The sequence below is a fragment of the Macaca fascicularis genome, chromosome 2, assembly GCF_037993035.2.
Source record: "Macaca fascicularis isolate 582-1 chromosome 2, T2T-MFA8v1.1".
NCBI lineage: Eukaryota > Metazoa > Chordata > Mammalia > Primates > Cercopithecidae > Macaca > Macaca fascicularis.
In genome coordinates, this window is record NC_088376.1 from 181,488,324 (window position 1) to 181,498,398 (window position 10,075).

Below are 10,075 nucleotides of genomic sequence, written 5' to 3' on the forward strand. Positions count from 1 at the left end.
AGACAATCCTAAGCAAAAGGAACAAAGCTAGAGGCATCATGCTACCTGACTTCAAACTATACTACAAGGCTACAGTAACCAAAACAGCGATATAGACCAATGGAACAGAACAGAGCCCTCAAAAATATTACCACACATCTACAACCATTTGATCTTTGACAAACCTGACAAAAATAAGAAATGGGGAAAGGATTCCCTATTTAATATATGGTGCTGGGAAAACTGGCTAGTCATATGTAGAAAGCTGAAACTGGATCCCTTCCTTACACCTAATACAAAAATTAATTCAAGATGGATTAAGGACTTAAATGTTAGACCTAAAACCATAAAAGCTCTAGAAGAAAACCTAGGCAATACCATTCAGGACATAGGCATGGGAAAGGACTTCATTGTCTAAAACACCAAAAGCAATGGCAACAAAAGCCAAAATTGACAAATGGGATCTAATTAAACTAAAGAGCTTCTGCACAGCAAAAGAAACTACCATCAGAGTGAACAGGCAACCTATAGAATAGTAGACAATTTTTGCAACCTATCCATCTGACATAGGGCTAATACCGAGAATCTAAAAAGAACTTAAACAAATTTACAAGAAAAAATCAACCCCATCAAAAAGTGAGCGAAAGATATGAACAGACACTTCTCAAAAGAAGACATTTATGCAGCCAACAGACACATGAAAAAATGCTCATCATCACTGGCCATTAGAAAAATGCAAATCAAAACCATAATGAGATACCATCTCACACCAGTTAGAATGGGGATCATTAAAAAGTCAGGAAACAACAGGTCTGGAGAGGATGTGGAGAAATAGGAACACTTTTACACTGTTGGTGGGACTCTAAACTAGTTCAACCATTGTGGAAGACAGTGTGGCGATTCCTCAAGGATGTAGAACTAGAAATACCATTTGACCTAGCCATCCCATTACTGGGTATATATCCAAATGATTGTAAATCATGCTGCTATAAAGACACATGCACACGTATGTTTATTGTGGCACTATTCACAATAGCAAAGACTTGGAACCAACCCAAATGCCCATCAATGATAGACTGGGTTAAGAAAATGTGGCACATATATACCATGGAATTCTATGCAGCCATAAAAAAGGATGAGTTCATGTCCTTTCTAGGGACATGGATGAAGCTGGAAACCATAATTCTCAGCAAACTATCACAAGGGCAGAAAACCAAACACCGCATGTTCTCACTCATGGGTGGGAACTGAACAATGAGAACACCTGGACACAGAAAGGGGAACATGACACACCGGGGCCTGTCGTGGGATGGGGGGAGGGGGGAGGGATAGCGTTAGGTGGTACACCTAATGTAAATGACGAATTAATGCGTGCAGCACACTAACATGTCACATGTATACATATGTAACAAACGTGCACGTTGTGCTCATATACACTAGAACTTAAAGTATAATAATAATAAAAAAATAAATACTAAAAAAAAAATCCAATTTTAGCAAGAACTCTACTAAGTCAGCAAGAACTCTCTACCCCACGTTTACTATCTGATCACCATCAATATTGAGGAAAGCAACGATTACCTGGTGGCCATCAAGCAGATGATCTAGAGGCAAAACTCCTATGTGAGGAATTCAGAAGTAATTAGACTTCCCCATTATCTAAAGCAGGCATCTGGCATCAGGCCTTAATAACAATATATAGGTAACTAGAATTTCTGTACATCTCCAGAATGCATGCATATCGAAACTCATTGTGCAACCCTTGCTGACATCAAGGCACCAAAATGTCTATAAATGTGTTCATTTTTCATAACCTACATGGCTAATATGGTCCAAATTACCCTTAAGCTCCCACCTTAAAATCCACAAATACCCCTAAGGGAAAATCCACTACAGTGCACTCAGTTCTTCCTTGCTAAGGTGCCCTGCTGCACCCTTCTGCAGCATTCTTTCTATCTAATAAATTTTTCCTTTTCAAACCTATACTGTTGCCAGTAAATTCTTCTTACCAACCCACGAGTTGACCAGTTTCCATTGCTGGGGCTCTGACACCTCACCGAGCATCTTGGTGGCCCATACGGGGCATTTACTGGTATTTCTCCCTTCTTTTTTCTCCCTACTTCCCTCAATGGTCTGGTTCCTTGGGAGCTAATGATCTGTATTAGTTCATTCCTGCATTATCTGAGACTGGGTAATTTGTAAATAAAAGAGATTTAACAGACCCACAGTTCAACAGGCTATACAGGAAGCATGGATGGGGAGGCCTTAGGAAACTTACAATCATGGCAGAATGCAAAGAGGAAGGGAGCACATCTTACATGGCTGGAGCAGAAGGAAGAGAATGAAGCAGGGTGTGCTGCACACTTTTAAACAACTAGAATCTCATGAGAACTCTATCATGAGACAGCACTGGGGGATGGTGCTAAACCATTAGAAACCAACCCCATGATCCAATTGCCTCCCACCAGGCCCCACCTCCAATGCTGGGGATTACAATTCAACATGAGATTTGGGTGGAAACACAGAGCCAGAGCATAACATGGTCCCTGGCCAAGGCCACACTTCAGTGGGATCTTGAAGCCCTAGAGAAAGAAAACCTGTCTGTTGCTACCCTTAGGGCTGAGGATTCAACTTTGTTACAGGCATTGCATCTCAAGTTATGGGTGAGTTCTTTACATTAGGTTTGAGCTGACCACTCAAACAATGGCATGCCTGGATTGGTCATCCAGGTCAGGGCAAGACCTCTATCTGTGATGGGATGCAACCAAATAGAGTGAGCCAAAGGAAAAAGGAATGTGAAAATCCCTCAGGAATGCCTCAGGGATCCTGTAGCCTGTTATCTACACCGAAGATGCGTTCAATTCGTTCCTACTCACCATTGGGTTGCATTCTTAAAAATTGGTCCCATTTTGACCCACAAACTCTAAAAGTATATAATTTTCTGACTTTTTTTTTTTTTTTTTGAGGTGGAGTCTCACTCTGTCACCTAGGCTGGAGTGCAATAGCACAGTCTCGGCTCACTGCAACCTCCACCTCCTGAGTTCAAGTGATTCTCCTGCTTCAGCCTCCCGAGTAGCTGGGACCACAGGCGCCCGCCACCTCGCCTGGCTAGTTTTTTGTATTTTTTTAGTAGAGACGGGGTTTCACCGTGTTAGCCAGGATGGTCTCGATCTCCTATCACACCCACAACTTCACCAACCCATCTGATAAGGAGGTCCTACAGAATGAGGACAAGGGCAAGGGCAAGGGCAAAAGCAAGGACAAGCACCTCTAACTCTTTTTCAGGATTCTGATCAAGCCTCTGAAAGTCATCCTCTAAATGACTGCTAGGGTCTTGAGGCCGTCCAGGCTCCTATCAGTTCCATCTCTACAGACAAGCCTTGGGTAAATCTGATCGTGGCTGAACAGGAGATAATGTTCCTCATAGATACAGGAGCCAGTTATTCAGCTTTAAATGTTTACTATGGCCCAATGTGCCAGTCCTCCATTTTCCTCATAGGTAGTGATGGAAAACCCCAACAAACCTGTTTCATGTCACTACTCCCTTGAAAACTGGAAGGCTCTTCCTTTACCTATTTCTTTTTCATCCTGCCAAGCTGTCCTGTTTCACTATTAGGTTGTGACTTAACTCAAGCTAATTTGTAATTACAAGCTAATTTATAGACAAGGCCCCTTCTGGCTGTATTAACTCACATTTCACAAAAAGAGCTCCTGCAGTCTATAAAACCTTGCATTCTGGCTGGGCGTGGTGGCTTATTCTTATAATCCCATCACTTTGGGAGGCCAAGGTGGTTGAATCACTTGAGGTCAGGAGTTCAAGACTAGCCTGGGCAACATGGTGAAACCCTGTCTATACTAAAATACAAAAAATTTGCCGGGCATTGTGGTGCAACCCCTGTAATCCCAGCTATTTGGGAGGCTGAGGTGGGAGAATCACTTGAACCTGGGAGGCGGAGGTTACAGTGAGCTGAGATCGCGCCACTGCACACCAGACTGGGTGACAGATCAAGACTTCTGTCTCATAAATAAATAAATAAATAAATAAATAAAACATTACACTTTAAAACAAATGCCATTTGAGTGTTGGAATACTTCTATTCCTGTCCATTCAATATCAGCTGCTCCCGTCATTATTCAGCTTAAAAATCCCAATAAGTTCCCTAGAAACCCTCAATACCCATTGAAACCTGAAGCACAAAAAGGGTTAAAGCCTGTAATAACAAAATTTCTAACCCATGGATTATTATGCCCATGCAACTCACCTTGCAGCACTCTTATTTTAGTTGTATAGAAACCAGAAGGCTCCTATTGACTAATACAGGACCTCATGATTATTAATGAGACTGTTATTCCTATTCATCCTATTGTCCTAAACCCTTGGGCTCTTTTTGGACACATTCCCTCCACCACAGCTTGGTTTACTGTACTTGATCTTAACGATGACTTTTTCTGCATTCTTGTACACCCAGATAGCCAATTTTTGTTCACTTTTGAATGACAAGACCCAGATACTCAAATAACTCAACAGTTAACTTGGACACTTCTGCCCTAGTAATTCAGAGATAGCCTCTATTCTTGGACAGGTCCTAGCTAAAGACCTGTATACCCTGCAGCTTCTCCTAGATAGCAATCTATTCCTGTATGTGGATGACCTACTAATCTATAGTCCTGACAAGTTTGTTTCAGATCAAAATATGGTATTAGTACTAAACGAACTCGTTGATTGTGGGTACAAGGTATCTCCTTCTAAGGCACAAATATGCATACAGAGAATTCAATTTTGGAGTCTTATTTTAACCCCTGGTACAAAGAGCCTCCCTAGTGTTCATAAAGATCTTATCTTACATGTGACAACCCCAGTAACTAAACAACAGCTTTGGTCCTTCTTGGGTATGGCTGGGTTTTGCAGAATATGAATTCCTTCCTTTGGAGTACTAACAAAACCTTTATAGGAAGCTCTCAGGGAACTGAGGAGCAACCTCTGTGCTGGACTATTGATATGAAGTATGCTCTAAACATTTTTTTTTTAGGGGGACACAGGCTCCAATGTAAACTAAAAGAATTCTCCCTCTAAACACTGTAAAACAAACTTTAATCTGAGCTCCGGCCTTATCCCTACCAGATCTGACTAAGCCTTTCTTTTTGTATGTGTATGAATGAAGAGGAATATCTTTGGGAGTCTTATCCCAAGATCTGGGGTCCTCTAAGTGCCATATAGCATATTTTTCAAGAACTTTTGACCTAGTATCCCAGGGATGGCCCCTGGCTTAAGAGCCTTAGCAGCCATGGCCCTCTTAGTCCAAGAAGCCTCAAACTATATTATCTGTCCCTCCTGGACTCTTATGGCTTTGTGGCACTGCTAATACTTATTTAAACCCTTTTCAAGCTTTGACCCTATCCCACCATGATAATTCTCTTCATTATAGTGATTGTACTCTGGGAACAATGGCTCCCACTGAATTCACTGTCTTGAACATAACTTCCAATCTAGAATTGCATTTTGGAAGAAAAAATGCCCTAGGAGTTATTGTGGCTGGAGTTGTGGGAACTATCACAACTCTCACCCCTTGGCAGGTTTTACTTACCGTGAAATCACACCACAAGAATTTAATGCTTCCCTTGAAATAGCCTTAGCAAAAACTGGCACAAGTCTATCTGCACTAGAAAAGTCTTTAAACTGACTAGTAGGAATGGTTTTTGATAATAAATGAACTCTGGTTTAACTTCTAGCTGAACAAGGAGGAGTCTGTGCTGTCATCAAGAAAACCTATTGCACCACATTTATGTGTCTGGAGCAGTAGAAACTAATGTCCAAGGAATCTTCAAAGAAGCCAAATGGCTATACACACACTTTTCTGAAGAAGCCAAGACTGAGTCAAAACCTTTACTTACTATTTTCTAAAAATAACCTGGCTTCTCCCATTCCTTGGACCTTTGCCCCTTGTCAATCTTCCTTTAATATTTGGTCCCTGCCTTTTTAATGCTCTCATTAAGTTTATATCTTCCAGATTACAATGATTCTATTTATAGATGACTATGCAATCCCAATACTGGCCTGCAAGAGCAGCTTCCATTTACATGAGGCCTCTTGATGAAATCTCATTCCTCTGTGACCCCCGTGCCTGCCCTGTGAACAAGTTTTTCATGACCTTTAATCCCCTTCATGACAGAGACCAAGAAGGGGAAAAGCATAACTTATCCCTTCAACATCCCCTTTCAGCAGAAAGTAGCCAGACAGACTTGATGCCCCTTTTCACTGTGCTGTTTTTCCTTTCTTGAGACCCTAATAGGCAGCAAGTAGACATGAGCATAGGGGAATATAAAAGGTCAAAGATTTGACCAAGGTATTTATTGGGGGGAAAATGAGGACAGCAAAGATGGCCTAGTGACCATCAAGCACAAAACTCCTTATATGAGGAATTCAGAAGTAATTAGACTTCCCTATTATCTAAAGCAGGCATCTGGTACGAGGTTTAAGAAAACTGTAAGTAGGCCGGGCGTGGTGGCTCAAGCCTGTAATCCCAGCACTTTGGGAGGCTGAGACGGGCGGATCACGAGGTCAGGAGATCGAGACCATCCTGGCTAAAATGGAGAAACCCCGTCTCTACTAAAAAAATACAAAAAACTAGCCAGGCGAGGTGGCAGGCGCCTGTAGTCCCAGCTACTTGGGAGGCTGAGGCAGGAGAATGGCGTAAACCCAGGAGGCGGAGCTTGCAGTGAGCTGAGATCCAGCCACAGCACTCCAGCCTGGGCGACAGAGCGAGACTCCGTTTCAACAAAGAAAAAAAAAAAAAAAAAAAGAAAGAAAACTGTAAGTAACTAGAATTTCTATACATTTCTGGAATGTATGCATGTCAAAACTTGCTGTGCATCCCTCACTGACATCAAGGCATCAAAATGTCTACAAATGTAATCATCTATCATGACCTATGTGGCTAATATGGTCCAAATTACCCTGAAGCTTCCACTTTAAGTTCCGTAGATATCTCTAAGGAAAAATCCACCATGGCTGCACTGTGGCAGTCCTCTCTTTCTGAGGCAACCCACTGCACTCTTCTGCAGCGTTCTTTCTATCTGATAAAATTTTCCTTTTCAAACCTATTCTGTTGTCAGTAAATTCTTCTTACCAACCTGTGAGTCGACCAGTTTCTGATGCTGGGGCTCTGACACCTCACCTGGCAAATATATGATCAGGTTCCTCATCTTTTGTCATTCCCCAGTTTTCAGCAAGAATTGTGTTAGGTTTAGACATAATCCCCTTTACTCTGTCCTCCAGAGAACTGTCACTGACACTCCACTCCTTGGCTATAAATTCCCACTTGCCCATGCTGTTTACGGTTGAGCCCAACTCTCTTCCTCACTGTGAAATCACACTGCCATAGTCCCTATCCCTATTGCATGGTCCTGAATAGTCTTTCTTATCATGCTTTATTAAGTATCATTGATTTTTTTTCTTCATCACCCCCCTAGCCTGTCAACTGAAATGAAAGACTGAGGCAGGAGTCTCAATCAGTTGAGGTTTATTGAGCCAGAGTTTGAGGATGCCCCTGGGAAAAACCCAAGTCAAAGAGGCATCTGTGGCCTGTGCTCTCCAAAGAGATTTTCAGGAGGCTTAGCATTTACATTTTTCAAGGAGGAGAGAACATTCAGGAAAATGTGGAGGTGAGGTAGGGGTGAGGGAGGGTAGGCAGTGAGGCAAATGGTCACGTTCTTGTGAGGCTCTAAATAGTACCCAGTAATCTACATTTTACATAAGATAATGTGAACATTCAAAGAAAAGGGAATCAAGAGCCAATTATACAGTCGTTTCAGTGTAGGCAGAAGAATGATTGATCTCATCTTGTCCTTGTTCTGACCTGTGAAGATAAGCTTGTAATTGACATTGTCAATGTGAGATTTAACATATCTTAGTTTTAAAAGTTAAACAGGTTGCAGACCTATGGTAACAATTGATATGTGCTTATTTTATAGAAGGATATATGTCCTGAAAGATTTAGGAGCCAGCAAAGAGTTTCCTTGTAAGCAATTTGTGAGGGCAGCCTTTTGGAGAGGAATGAAGCTTTTTGTCTGTGGGGACGTGGTTTGATGCAAGGTTTCAAAGCAATAGTTATTTGTTTGGAGAAAAAGGATGGCAATGTTGCATGACTCATTTCCCAGGATTAACTCTCTCCATGGCATAATGAGTTTGGGCATCCTGAGATTTTTATTTTCCTTTACAAGCCAATCTCATCCTTTTTCTTTTCTTTTTTCCTTTTTCTTTCTTTCTTTAATTTTCTTTTCTTTTCTTTCTCTCTCTCTCTCTTTCTTTTTTTGAGATGGAGTCTTGCTCTGTATCCCAGGCTGGAGCACAGTGGCATGATCTCAGTTCATTGCAACCTCTGCCTCCTGGGTTCAAGTGATTTCCAGCTAATTTTTGTATTTTTAGTAGAGACAGGGTTTCACCATGTTGGCCGGGCTGGTCTCTAATTCCTGACCTCAAGTGATCCACCCTCCTTGGCCTCCCAAAGTGTTAGGATTACAGGTGTGAGCCACTGTGCCCAGTGCATTCTTATTCTTTCTAACAGTGGTTCATGAAATGTGGTCCTTGGACCAGCAGCATCAGCATCAGTTAGGAGCTGGTTAGAAGTGGCAATTTTTTGGCCTTCACCTACTGATTTTACTGAATCAGAAATGCTGGCAGTGGGCCCCAGCAATCTTTGTCTTAACAAGACTTCCAGGTTGTCCTGATGCATTCTGAATTTAGAGAACCACTGCTTTTGAAGAAACATTGAAAAGCAAACAAGTGTACTTTCCAGTTAATGAGACTTCCCATAGCAAATTTGCAAAAATGATGATACAGGAGATAGAAATTATTTAGGTAGATAGTTAGGGTAACAGAGTCCCCGACATAAACTTTTCTTCTAATAAAAAAGCAGCTCAGAAATTACTTCCTTTCTAACCACACAAAGTTCAAAGAAATCACTTCTAACAGAGACAGCCTAGAAGATTGGGCTATAAAAATAGATAAGCAACTCTGACATAGAGGGAGAGTTTCCTGGGTAATCACCAAACTTCACATACATACAATGGGTCCCAGTAAATACAGTGGGCCTTAATGAGTACATTCCTTTCCCTTTTTGGGGGACACTAATATAGGGAAACTGGAAGCTTACACAGGGTGGCAGGTGCCTGCAGTTGCAATGAGGTACCTGTGACCAGGCACAGAAACTCCTCCTCTGCTTTTTAGCACATGCATGGTGGAAGGAGATAAGCAGTGTGGAGTAGCCCAAGCTAAGAGCCCAACTGCATGATAAAGGAGTGGGGTGGGGGCTGCCAGAGACTCCGCTCTATGCAAATGGTACACCTGGTTCTAACTGGTTTTTCATGCCCTATGTAGATAAGATACCCCCTCCCTACTAGCTCATTTATAAAAACCCTTACATTTTACTGCAGCACAGCAACCCATTTGGGATCCCTCTCTGTGACAGAGAGCTGTTCTTTTCCTTTCACCTATTAAACTTCTGCTGTAATCTCACTCTTTGTGTGTCCATGTTCTTGATTTTCATGGCCATGAGACAAAGAATCTCAGGTGATGTCCCAGACAATGCAGCTGCTTCAATAACATGTTCTCCTTTTTTGTTGAGCTATATTTAGTCTAGTATTGGAAAGTAATACACCGATTTTCACGTGCCTTGCTTAAGAACAATGAGCAATTGATCAATTATCTCCAACTATTTTCCACAAGAAAGCAAAAAAAAAATCATTACATGGTGATGTCAGAGGTTTTAGGATTTCCCTAAAGGCCTCTCATATCAGTCTTCTGTCAGCATACATCCCTGGTTTTCAGTTGATAGCCAAAAAAGCAGAGATGTTCTTTATTGACTTCAAGCGGTAAAGACAGTTCAGTATCAGAAGTCAGAGTAAGGGAATACTAAGGGACTAGGAGAGAAAACTTAAAACAAGCTGTGTTTTCAACACAAGTATTTCCTGTCTGGAGCAAAAATGATGACGCTTTGCATAGAAAAACTGTTTCTAAATATACAGAGTGTTTATCAAAACATGAAATATTTTGAAGTGACAAGATAAACATATTCTGCCTTGGTCTATTTGGGCTGAA